The sequence below is a fragment of the Macaca thibetana genome, chromosome 3, assembly GCF_024542745.1.
Source record: "Macaca thibetana thibetana isolate TM-01 chromosome 3, ASM2454274v1, whole genome shotgun sequence".
Lineage (NCBI taxonomy): Eukaryota > Metazoa > Chordata > Mammalia > Primates > Cercopithecidae > Macaca > Macaca thibetana.
In genome coordinates, this window is record NC_065580.1 from 10,550,524 (window position 1) to 10,564,148 (window position 13,625).

The 13,625-nt window shown below is 41.9% G+C and overlaps 1 long non-coding RNA gene across 3 annotated transcripts in view; it reads left to right on the forward strand.

Moving 5' to 3' along the window:
• LOC126951730 (uncharacterized) overlaps window positions 1-13,625 on the forward strand; it is a 68,859-nt gene that overhangs the window by 10,766 nt on the left and 44,468 nt on the right. The gene's annotated exons all lie outside the window — the stretch shown is intronic.

Consider the following 13,625-nt stretch of genomic DNA (forward strand, 5'->3'; position numbering starts at 1 on the left):
TGCTGTCAAGCTCTCCTTTCACATTGTCTATGCCCATTTACTAATATTGATTGATTGATTGACTGTATTAGCTGTTACATTTCCTACCATACATCCATGCCTCTACCCTTTGCATTCCTGTTTTAGTTGTGCTACCTGCAACCAGCCTCTTGTATTCTGTCTTGTGCGCGCTCTCGCTCTCTCTCTCGCTCTCTCTCTCTCTCTCTCTCAGTTCCCCTAAGGGGCTAGGAGTCGAGTTGATGATACTCTTCAGAATATAGCATTTTATCAATAATCTATACAAGGTCTCTCGCTTTATTTTATTTATATCTCAACCCCACTCCCATTCCTTCTCCCTTCTAGATAATGACTATAATATTTTATTTTATATATAACATATTTCAGAATGATGTGTACATATGCATGTCATAAATTATTCAGGTATCTATAGTTCTATGTATGTTTTTAATTTTTAACAATTTATTTTATGACTTTTTGTTGCTTGGTTTATTCACTTTGTACTGTATTTTTAAGATAGAGGATTTAATATTTCTGTGTATGTATCTATTACTTCTAATGGCTTCTGACCTCTGTATGATTTTGCATAGCACATGTCCAGCTTATTTTTACATAAACCTTGGGTGTCTACAACTCCCGGTTATCACTGACAATCCTATGTGTGTCCTCATACCTTTCCTCTTATGGACCTTTGCAGGAATTTCTCTGAGGAATTACCCTAGGGTTGGGTTTCTGTTTATTAAAAAAGATTCTTTTAAAGCTATAATTTATGGAGCGCTTACAATGTCAGGCACTGTTCTAAACACTTTATAGGTATTGACTAATTTAATCTTTACAATAACCTCATGTGGTAAGTTCCATTATTATCCCCATTTGACAGAAGAAATAAAGCCAAAAAAGATCAAGAAGCTAGTAAGTGGTAGTGCAGAGTTTGAAAAACTATGATGTCGGCTGGGTATGGTGGCTCACGCCTGTAACTCCATCACTTTGGGAGGCTGAGGCCAGTGGATCACCTGAGTTCAGGAGTTCGAGACCAGCCTAACCAATATGGTGAAACCCCATCTCTATTAAAAATACAAAAATTAGCTGGGCGTGGTGGCGGTTGCCTATAATCCCAGCTACTTGGGAGGCTGAGGCAGGAGGTGGCTTGAACCCGGGAGGTAGAGGTTGCAGTGAGCCGAGATTGCACCACTGCACTCCAGCCTGGGTGACAGAGCAAGAGTCTGTCTCAAAAAAAAAAAAAAAAAGAAAAAGAAAAATACCATGATGCTGTACTTAGATTCAAATCACTGCTATACTCACCACCGAGGTGAGCAGCCTCAAACATGACTTTTACCCAGCAGTGGGTTCATTAAGTTGCAACATATGTATGCGTGTGTGTGTGTGTGTGTGTGTATGTGGGTGTGTTTATGTGTACATATGTGTCTCTATATAAAATTCTACTTAACACTGCCATATGAATTTCCTCAATGGTTATAAACCATTTACTTTCCCTCTCAGAGAGTAAAAGGGAGTTCATTATCCCCACATTCTCCACCAACGCTTATAGACTGTACAATAATTATTCAGCTGTGCACATTTTGTATCTTTTGAGTTTCTTTCAGCTACATTTTTTAGTGTTTTATCTGATTCTTCTTTCCAACTGCTGTTTCTTGCTTTGTTGAATATTTTTTCTTCTGGGAGGATATTTTTACACTTGTTTAGACTTTTTCTTCTCTCCCCTAATGCCATTTCAAGTACTGGCTGCTCAGTGTGTTTCATTTCTAGCAGTTGCCTTTCCCAAATGCCTGGTGTTTCCTTTTCCCTCTGTGAGCTCAGTTTCCTCTGGAGGTGTTAGCCATGACCCCTCAGGAGGACAGGTGCAGTTCCTGGTGAGTTCAAGGCAGGAGGGAGACCTGCTGCAGAACAGGGATCCTGTAGATTGGAGTCTGGATGGACTTCCCTCACTCGTGCCCCTCAACCAAGCTGATTTTAATCAGCTCCTACACTAACCCCCGACCTTTTTGTTTTTTTGAGACAGGGTCTCACTCTGTCGCCCAGGTTGGAGTGCAGTGGCGCGATCTTTGCTCACTGCAACCTCCGCTTCCTGGGTTCAAGTGATTCTTGTGCCCCAGCCTCTAGAGTAGCAGAGTAGCTGGGATTACAGGAGCCCACACCATGCCCGACTAATTTTTTGTTTGTTTGTTTTTGGTGGAGACGGGGTTTCACCATGTTGTCCAGGCTGGTCTCAAACTCCTTATATCAAGTGATCCACCCACTTCAGGCTCCCAAAGTGCTGGGATTACAGACGTGAGCCACTGCGCCCAGCCTACACTGCCTTTTGGTTGGCCCTGGGGGTTGCTGAAGAACAGAGGAGCTGCACTTTTAACTAGAATTTTATTTTATTTTTTAACAAACACACACACACACACATATATAATTATATATTAAGTTCTGGGGTACATGTGTAGAATGTGCAGGTTTGTTACATAGGTATACATGTGCCATGGTGGTTTGCTGCACCCATCAACCCGTCATCTACATTAGGTATTTCTCCTAATGCTATCCCTCCCCCAGACCCCAACCCTGACAGGCCCCAGTGTATGATTCCCCCCACCCCTGTGTCCATGTGTTCTCATTGTTTAACTCCCACTTATGAGTGAGAACATGTGGTGTTTGGTTTTCTGTTCCTGTGTTAGTTTGCTGAGAATGATAGTTTCCAGCTTCGACCATGTCCCTGCAAAGGACATGAACTCATCCTTTTTTATGCCTCCATAGCATTCCATGGTGTTTACATGCCACATTTTCTTTATCCAGTCTATCATTGATGGGCATTTGGGTTGGTTCTAAGTCTTTGCTATTGTGAACAGTGCTGCAGTAAACATACGTGTGCATGTGTCTTTATAGTAGAATGATTGATAATCCTTTGGGTATATACCTAGTAATGGGATTTCTGGGCCAAATGGTATTTCTAGTTCTAGATCCTTGAGGAATCACCACACTGTCTTCCACAATGGTTGAACTAATTTACACTCCCACCAACAGTGTAAAAGAGTTCCTGTTTCTCTACATCCTCTCCAGCATCTGTTGTTTCCTGACTTTTTAATGATCACCATTCTAACTGGCATGAGATGGTATCGCATTGTGGTTTTTATTTGCATTTCTCTAATGACCAGTGATGATGAGCTTTTTTTCATGTTTGTTGGCTGCATAAATGTCTTCTTCTGAGAAGTGTCTGTTCTTATCCTTTGCCCACTTTTTTATGGTGTTGTTTTTTTCTTGTAAATTTAAGTTCTTTGTAGATTCTGGATATTAGCCCTTTGTCAGACAGATAGACTGCAAAAATTTTCTCCCTTTCTGTAGGTTGCCTGTTCACTGTGATGGTAGTTTATTTTGCTGTGCAGAAACTCTTTAGTTTAATTAGATCCCATTTGTCTGTTTTGGCTTTTGTTGCCATTGCATTTGGTGTTTTAATTATGAAGTCTTTGCCCATGCCGATGTCCTAAATGGTATTGCCTAGGTTTTGTTTTAGGGTTTTTAAGGTTTTAGGTCTTACGTTTATGTCTTTAATCCATCTTAATTTTTGTATAAGGTATAAACAAGGGATCCAGTTTCAGCTTCCTGCATATGGCTAGCCAGTTTTCCCCATACAAGTTATTAAATAGGGAAACCTTTCCCCAATGCTTGTTTTTGTCAGGTTTGCCAAAGATTAGATGGTTGGTGTTATTTCTGAGGCCTATGTTCTGTTCCATTGGTCTACATATCTGTTTTGGTACCAGTACCATACTGTTTTGGTTACGGTAGCCTTGTAGTATAGTTTGAAGTCAGGTAGCATGATGCCTCCTGCTTTGTTCTTTTTTTTTTTTTTTTTTTTTTGAGATGGAGTCTTGCTCTTTCAGGTTGGAGTGCAGTGGTGCAATCTTGGCTCACTGCAACCTCCACCTTCTGGGTTCCAGTCATTCTCCCACTTCAGCCTCCCAAGTAGCTGGGATCACTTACAGGCGCACACCACCACACCTGGCTACTTTTTGTATTTTTAGTAGGGACGGGGTTGCACCATATTGGCCGGGTTGGTCTTGAACTCCTGACCTCGTGATCTGCCTGCCTTGGCCTCCCAAAGTGCTGGGATTACAGGCGTGAGCCACTGCACCCAGCCACTTTGTTCGTTTTGCTTAGGATTGTTTGGCTGTGTGGGCTCCTTTTGGTTCCACGTGAAATTTAAAGTAGTCTTTCTATGAAGAAAGTCAATGGTAACTTGATGGGGATAGCATTGAATCTATAAATTACTTTGGGCAGTATAGCCATTTTCACAATATTGATTCTTCCTATCCATGAGCATGAAATATTTTTCCATTTGTTTGTGTTGTCTCTTATTTCCTTGAGCAGTGGTTTGTAGTTCTCCTTGAAGAGGTCCTTCACATCCCTTGTAAGTTGTATTCCTAGGTATTTTATTGTCTTTGTAGCAATTGTGAATGAGAGTTCACTCATGATTTGGCTCTCTGTTTGTCTGTTATTGGTGTATAGTAATGCTTGTGAGTTTTGCATATTGATTTTGTATCCTGAGACTTTGCTGAAGTTGCTTATCAGCTTAAGGAGATTTTGGGCCGAGATGATGGGGTTTTCTAAATATACAATCATGTCACCTGCAAACAGAGACAATTGGACTTCCTCTTTTCCTAATTGAATACCCTTTCTTTCTTTCTCTTGCCTGATTGCCCTAGCCAGAACTTCCAATACTGTGTTGAATAGGAGTGATGAGAGAGGGCATCCTTGATTTGTGCTAGTTTTCAAAGGGAATGCTTCCAGTTTTTGCCCATTCAGTATGATATTGGCTGTGGGTTTGTCGTAAATAGCTCTTATTATTTTGAGATACGTTTCATGAATACCTAGTTTATTGAGAGTTTTTAGCGTGAAGCGCTGTTGAATTTTGTCAAAGGCCTTTTCTGCAGCTATTGAGATAATCATATGGTTTTTATCATTGGTTCTGTTTATGTGATGGATTATGTCTATTGATTTACATATGTTGAACCAGCCTTGCATCCCAGGGATGAAGCAGACTTGATCGTGGCGGATAAGCTTTTTGATGTACTGCTGGATTCGGTTTGCCTGTATTTTATTGAGGATTTTTGCATTGATGTTCATCAGGGATATTGGCCTGAAATTTTCTCTCTCTTTGTTGTGTCTCTGCCAGGTTTTGGTATCAGGATGATGCTGGCCTCGTAAAATGAGTTAGGGAGGATTCCTTCTTTTCCTGTTTGAAATAGTTTCAGAAGGAAACTCTTTGTACCTCTGGTAGAATTCATCTGTGAATCCATTTCGTCTTGGACTTTTTTGGTTGGTAGGCTATTAATTACTTCCTTAATTTCAGAACTTGTTATGGGTCTATTCAGGAATTCAACTTCTTCCTGGTTTAGTCTTGGGAGGGTGTGTGTGTCCCGGAATTTATCCATTTCTTGTAGATTTTCTAGCTAATTTGCATAGAAGTGTTTATAGTATTCTCTGATGGTAGTTAGTATTCCTGTGGGATCGGTGGTGATACCCCCTTTATCATTGTTTATTGTGTCTATTTGATTCTTCTCTCTTTTATTCTTCTTCTTCTTTTTTTTTTTTTGAGACGGAGTCTTGCTCTGTCGCCCAGGCTGGAGTGCAGTGGTGCCATCTCGGCTCACTGCAAACTCCGCCTCCCGGTTTCATGCCATTCTCCTGCCTCAGCCTCCCGAGTAGCTGGGACTACAGGTGCCTGCCACCACGCCCGGCTAATTTTTTGTATTTTTAGTAGAGACGGGGTTTCACCGTGTTAGCCAGGATGGTCTCGATCTCCTGACCTTGTGATCTGCCCACCTCAGCCTCCCAAAGTGCTGGGATTACAGGTGTGAGCCACCGTGCCCGGCCTTTCTTTTCTTCTTTATTAGTCTGGCTAGTGGTCTATTTTACTGATCTTTTCAAAAAGCCAGCTCCTGGATTCGTATGTTTTGAAGGGTTTTTTGTGTCTTTATCTCCTTCAGTTCTGCTCTGACCTTAGTTGTGTCTTCTGCTAGCTTTTGAATTTGTTTGCTCTTGCTTCTCTAGTTTTTTTTTTATTTTTTTATTTTTTATTTTTTGAGACAGAGTCTCGCTCTGTTGGCCAGGCTGGAGTGCAGTGGCACAATCTTGGCTCACTGCAACCTCAGCCTCCTAGGCTCACGTAATTCTCCTGCCTCAGACTCCTGAGTTGCTGGGATTACAGGTGTGTGCCACCATGCCCGGCTAACTTTTGTATTTTTAGTAGGGATGGGGTTTCACCATGTTGGCCAGGCTGGTCTTGAACTCGAGACCTCAGGTAATCCACCTGCTTTGGCCTCCCTAAGTGCTGCAATTACAGGTGTGAGCCACTGTGTCCGGCCTTCTCTAGTTCTTTTAATTGTGATGTTAGGGTGTCAATTTTAGATCTTTCCTGCTTTCTCTTGTGGCCATTTAGTGCTATAAATTTCCCTCTATACACTGCTTTATAAATGTGTCCCAGAGATTCTGGTACATTGTGTCTTTGTTCTCATTGGTTTCAAAGAACATCTTTATTTCTGCCTTCATTTCGTTATTTACTCAGTAGTCATTCAGGAGCAGGTTGTTCAGTTACCATGTCATTGTGTAGTTTTGAGTAACTTTCTTAATCCTGAGTTCTCATTTGATTGCACTGTGGTCTGAGAGACTGTTATCAGTTCCATTCTTTTGCATTTGCTGAGGAGTGTTTTACTTCCAATTGTGTGGTCAATTTTAGAATAAGTGCGACGTGGTGCTGAGAAGAATGTATATTCTGTTTTGGAGTGGAGAGTTCTGTAGATGTCTATTAGGCCCGCTTGGTCCAGAGCTGGGTTCAAGTCCTGGATATCCTTATTAATTTTCTGTCTTGTTGATCTAATATTGACAGTGGGGTGTTAAAGTCTCCCAATATTATTGTGTGGGAGTTTAAGTATCTTTGTAGGTTTCTAAAAACTTGCTTTATGAATCTGGGTGCTCCTGTATTGGGTGCATATATATGTAGGATAGTTAGCTCTTCTTGTTGCATTGATCCATTTACCGTTATGTAATGGCCTTGTCTCTTTTGATCTTTGTTGGTTTAAAGTCTGTTTTATCAGAGACTTGGATTGCAACTCCTGCTTTTTTGCTTTCCATGTGCTTGGTAAGTATTCATCTGTCCCTTTATTTTGAGCCTATGTTTGTCTTTGCACATGAGATGGGTCTCCTGAATACAGCATACTGATGGGTCTTTTTTTTTTTTTTTTTTTTTTTTTTTTTTGAGATGGAGTCTTGCTCTGTCACCCAGGCTGGAGTGCAGTGGCATGATCTCGGCTCACTGCTAGCTCTGCCTCCCGGGTTTATGCCATTCTCCTGCCTCAGCCTCCTGAGTAGCTGGGACTACAGGCACCCGCCACCATACACAGCTAATTTTTTTTGTTTTTGTATTTTTTAGTAGAGATGGGGTTTCACCATGTTAGCCAGGATGGTCTCAATCTCCTGACCTCGTGATCTGCCCACCTTGACTTCCCAAAGTGCTGAGATTACAGACGTGAGCCACCGCGCCTGGCCCACACATGGGTCTTGACTCTTTATCCTATTTGCCAGTCTGTGTCTTTTAATTGGGGCATTTAGCCCATTTACATTTAAGGTTAATATTGTTATGTGTGAATTTGATCCTGTCATTATGATTCCAGCTGGTTATTTTGCCTGTTAGTTGATGCAGTTTCTTCATTGCATAGATGGTCTTTGCAATTCGAGACTCTGTCTCAAAAAAAAAAAAAAAAAAAAAAAAAAAAAAAAAAAAAAAAAAACTACAGAAGCAAGAGCAAACAAATTCAAAAGCTAGCAGAAGACATAACTAAGGTCAGAGCAGAACTGAAGGAGATAGAGACACGAAAAACGCTTCAAAACTGCTAGTACTGGTTGTTTGTTTCCATGTTTAGTGCTTCCTTCAGGAGCTCTTGTAAGACAGGCCTGGTGGTGACAAAATCTGTCAGCATTTGCTTGTCTGTAAAGGATTTTATTTTTCCTTTGCTTACAAAGCTTAGTTTGGCTCGATATGAAATTCTGGGTTGAAAATTCTTTTAAGAATGTTGAATATTGGCCCTCACTCACTTCTGGCCTGTAGGGTTTCTGCCAAGAGATCCGCTGTTAGTCTGGTGGTCTTCTCTTTGTGGGTAACCTGATCTTTTTCTCTGGCTGCCCTTAACATTTTTTCCTTCATTTCAACCTTGGTGAATCTGAAGATATGAGTCTTGGGGTTGCTTTTCTCGAGGAGTATCTTTGTGGTGGTCTCTGTATTTCCTGAATTTGAATGTTGGCCTGCCTTACTAGGTTGGGGAAATTCTCCTGGATAATATCCTGAAGAGTATTTTCCAACTTGGTTCCATTCTCCCTGTCACTTTCAGGTACACCAATCAAATGTAGATTTGGTGTTTTCACATAGTCCCGTATTTCTTGGAGGCTTTGTTCATTTCTTCTCACTTTTTTCTCTCGTCTTGTCTTCTCACGTTTTTTTATTGAGTTAATCTTCAATCTCTGATATTCTTTCTTTTTTTTTTTTTTTTTTTTTTTTTTTTTGAGACGGAGTCTCGCTCTGTCGCCCAGGCTGGAGTGCAGTGGCGCGATCTCGGCTCACTGCAAGCTCTGCCTCCCGGGTTCATGCCATTCTCCTGCCTCAGCCTCCCGAGTAGCTGGGACTACAGGCACTCACAACCGCGCCCGGCTAATTTTTTTTTGTATTTTTAGTAGAGACGGGGTTTCACCGTGGTCTCGATCTCCTGACCTTGTGATCCGCCCGCCTCGGCCTCCCAAAGTGCTGGGATTACAGGCGTGAGCCACCGCGCCTGGCGATATTCTTTCTTTTACTTGATCGATTCGGCTGTTGATACTTGTGTATGCTTCACGAAATTCTTGTGTTTTTCAGCTCTATCAGGTCATTTCTGTTCTTTCTAAACTGGTTGTTTTAGTTAGCAATTTGTCTAACCTTTTTTCAAGGTTCTTAGCTTTCTCGCATTGGGTTAGAACATTCTCCTTTAGTTTGGAGGAGTTTGTTGTTGCCCACCTTCTGAAGCCTACTTCTGTCAATTCGTTAAACTCATTCTCCGTCCACTTTTGCTCCTTTGCTGGTGAGGAGTTGTGAACCTTTGGAGCAGAAGAGGCGTTCTCGTTTTTTGAATTTTCAGCCTTTTTGTGCTGGTTTCTTCCCATCTTCGAGGATTTATCTACCTTTGGTCTTTGATGTTGGTGACCTTCGATGGGGTCTCTTGAGTGGACATCCTTTTTGTTGATGTTGATACTATTCCTTTCTGTTTGTTAGTTTTTTTTCTAGCAGTCAGGCCCCTCTGCTGCAGGTCTGCTGGAGTTTGCTGGAGGTCCACTCCAAACCCTGTTTGCCTGGGTATCACCAGTGGAGGCTGCAGAACAGCAAAGATTGCTGCCTGTTCCTTCCTCTGGAAGCTTCGTCCCAGAGGGGCACCCGGCAAATGCCAGCCAGAGCTCTCCTGTATGCGGTGTCTGTCGGCCCCTACTGGGAGGTGTCTCCCAGTCAGGATACACGGGTGTCAGGGACCCACTTGAGGAGGCAGCCTGTCCCTTAGCAGAGCTCGAATGCTGTGCTGGGAGATCCACTACTCTCTTCAGAGCTGTCAGGCAGGGACATTTAAGTCTGCTGAAGCTGTGCCCACTGCTGCCCCTTCTCCCAGGTGCTCTGTTCCAGGGAGATGGGGGTTTTATCTGTAAGTCCCTGACTAGGGCTGCTGCCTTTTATTCAGAGATGCCCTGCCCAGAGAGAAGGAATTAGGCAGTCTGGCTGCAACAGCCTTGCTCAGCTGTAGTGGGCTCCGCCCAGTTTGAACTTTCTGCGGATTTGTTTACACTGTGAAGGTAAAACTGCCTACTTGAGCTTCAGCAGTGGCGGATGCCCCTCCCACCACCAAGCTCGAGCATCCCAGGTTGACCTTAGACCGATATGTTAGCAGCGAAAATTTCAAGCCAGTGGATCGTAGCTTGCTGGGTTCCATGGGGGTGGAACCTGTCGAGCCAGACTACTTGGTTCCTTGACTTCAGCCCCGTTTCCAGGGGAGTCAATGGTTCTCTCTTGCTGGTGTTCCAGGTGCCACTGGGGTATGAAAACCAAACCAAACCAAACCAAAACAAAACTGCAGCTAGTTTGGTCCCTGCCCAAACGATCACCCAGTTTTGTGCTTGAAACTCAGGGCGCTGGTGGCGTAGGCACCAGAGGGAATCTCCTGGTCTGCCAGTTGCGAAGATCGTGGGAAAAGCATAGTATCTGGGCTGGAGTGCACCGTTCCTCCCAGTAGAGTCTCTCACGGCTTCCCTTGGCTGGGGGAGATCCCCTACCCCTTGTGCTTCCCAGGTTGGGGAGATCCCCTACCCCTTGTGCTTCCCAGGTTTGGTGACACCACACCCTACTCCCTCTGTGGGCTGCACCCACTGTCCAACCAGTTCCAATGAGATGAACCAGGTACCTCAGTTGGAAATGGAGAAATCACCTGTCTTCTGCTTTGATCTTGCTGGGAGCTGCAGACCGGAGCTGTTCCTATTCGGCCATCTTGCCAGCAAATCCTTTTAACTTACATTTTAAGTTCAGGGGTACATGTGCAGGTTTGTTACATCGATAAACTTGCGTCATGGAGGTTTGTTGTACAGATTATTTCATCACCCAGGTATTAAACCTAGTTCCCGTTAGTTATTTTTCCTGATCCTCTCCCTCCTCCCACTCTCCACCCTCTAAAGGTAGCCAGTGTGTGTTGTTCCCCTCTGTGTGTCCATGTGTTCTCATCATTTAGCTCCTACTTATGAGTGAAGATATGTGGTATTTGGTTTTCTGTTCCTATTAACTGAAATTTTAACTGGAAGGGATGTGCCTGTCTTGTTTTCTAGTCAATTCCTGGAGTCTTAAATGGTGCCAGGCATGTAGAAGATATTCTGTAAATATTTATTAAGTGAATTCCATAGTCTTGATTCCCCTTTGAAATCCATATGGTAGGGTAATTATTGAAATAATCTCAGCCATTTTGGGAAGATATATGCATACTTATATATATATTTATGTATAAAAAGGTCTGTATTTAATTTTTTTAACCTGCAACAAATCACACTAGGTGCTCTTTGGAGTGTTTCTTTCTTTTATTTATCCTAAATGTGCCCTCTTTCTGGCTTCAAAAGTTGCTTCTAGCCCTGAGGTCTTAGGGAGCAAGCTTGCACTTTCCCTCTTTACATCTTTCATGACTTAAAATGTTGCCCCTGTATCCCATTTTAGCCTTCCTAGACTTAAGAATTTTATCTTCCACTTTTCAATTTGTGAATACAAAATAAGTTCATTTCTGAGTTTCATCTGCCAGGTTTTAATTTAAATCTTATAATTTTACATTTATATTTTTAAAAGAAATGACTTTCTCGTGTTAGGTCAGAGAACTTAAAAAGATAAGCTATTTGTTTCTTTCTTTTGGTGAAGACTTGGCATAGAGTTTAGTTCCTGTCCCTAGAGACTTATTTACTTACCATCTATCCAGAAGATGAAGTAAGATGAATTGAAAGATCATGAAAACATTATGAGAAAAGAAAACTTGCATTTTTTGTGGCAAAACTGCTTTGAGCTGTGGTCCTCTGTAGTATGTTGGGTGTGTTTGAACAAGAGGGGGTTGCTGGTAGAACAGTCTTCAGGTGCAGGGATTATTCAGCCCAGGTTTTACTGAATTCATGGTTTTCAAAGTGACCAAAAAAAGGTAAACACATGCTAATGGTTATCACATAATACTTTCTTTAAAGAGTTAGCTTTTGTACCTAAGTTCCTTTGGGAGGACATAAACCCCTTCTTGAAAAATAGCACAGTTATTTCCTCTTTTCTATACTTTATTGTCTGTTATACCATGTCATAACTAGTGTAAAACTAGACATATTTTCTTCAGTATAACTTCCTGCTTGAAACTCAGGGCCCTGGTGGCATAGGCACCAGAGACAAACTCCTCGTCTGCCAGTTGCGAAGACTGTGAGTTTCCTATAACTTCCTCTCCTACCCTTCTCTGCTCCCCCACACCCATTAATGAAACAAATACAGTTGTCCCTCAGTATCCGTGGGGAATTGGTTCCAGGACTCCCTGTAGATACCAAAATCCATGGATGCTCAAGTCCCTTATATAAAATGGTACATATTTGCATATAACCTAGGCACATCCTCCCATATAATTTAAATAATCTCTAGATTACTTATAATACCTGATACAATGTAAATACTATGTATATAGTAGTTTTACAGAAGGTCCCTGATTTATGATGGTTTGGCTTATGGTTTCTTGATTTTATGATGATGTAAAAGTGATACATATTCAGTACACTTCTTGACTTAGGATGGGGCTATGACCTGGATAAGCTTAGGGTAAATAAAAAATATCTTAAGTGGAAAACTCACTTTTGCTTACAATATTTTCAATTTATGATGTGTTTATCAGCATGTAACCAATTCCATCATAAATTGAGAAGCACTTATACACTTTTAAAAATTTGTATATTTTTGCATTGTTAATTTCAATTTTTTTCACTGTTTTTGATCTGAGGCCAGTTGAATCTGTGCATGCAGAACCCATGGATATGAAGGACTTTTATTTGTACAAAATAAAGTTGCTATCCTCCTGGAACACCTGTATGTACACAGTTTATTGTTGGTAGCACAGAGAAAGGAAGTCAGCATATTGTGGCCAAAACCTTTTGTTGGAGATGTTAAACCCTCAACTTGCTGACTCATCTTTTTAAAATTTGTTAAGAACTTTTATGGTGCAGATTTTCTTTTCTCAAGGGACTTTATGACATTCTCTCTCTACCTGTTGGATCACATTCACGAAGCAGTCATGACCAATCTTTTTGGTACTTGATGCTTTCTGAACATACTGCAGTGCAGTTGCTATTGACTGGCCTTGGGAATTGCTGAAGAACAGAGGACTTGGGCTTTTAACTGGAATTCACATTTACTTGGTATACATTTAGATGCCTCACTGATAATTGATTAAAAGGAAATGGCTTCCCAATAGTCATGGTCATTGAAGACCAGTGTGGAGGCTAAAGCAACTTCATCTTGGATGTGAATCTGCTATGTTGAGTTCTGATTAGATCCAGTTCCTCCAGGAATGCCTCTAAGGTTTTTATTTTCTCTGTGGTTCCTTATGTAAAAGCACTTAAGACAACCATAAATCCCACCCTTAGGTCAAAACAACTCTGATGTTATCATACTTACTGTAAACCCTCTCCTTAAGCAATTGTCCTACACATCCCTTCTGAAGTCTGTAGACCCTTTCCCTGTGGTGGATAAGTCCTGGGTCTAGGGAGTAGGAGGTGTGGGGGCGTAACAGTGCAGGCATTCACCATCTGTCTTGTGGGGTGCCTGAGACATGGCCTTTGTTTATAATTCCCTGTGAAACGTGTCTTCCTGAGAAATTGGATTCTCAGCCCCTTTCTTTGGCCTCTCAGCTTCCTTGGCTTTGGGGTGGTGGTGGTTTGCATAGAGCTGCTCACTGCAGAAAATTAGCGAGTATGAGTAATAACTTAAATCTAAAAAGCACACAGAGTGGCACTTCCGATGCATGCCGAGTCCTTGTTGTCTAGTTCCCTGGCTTGGATCCATGTGCCCACTATCCAGT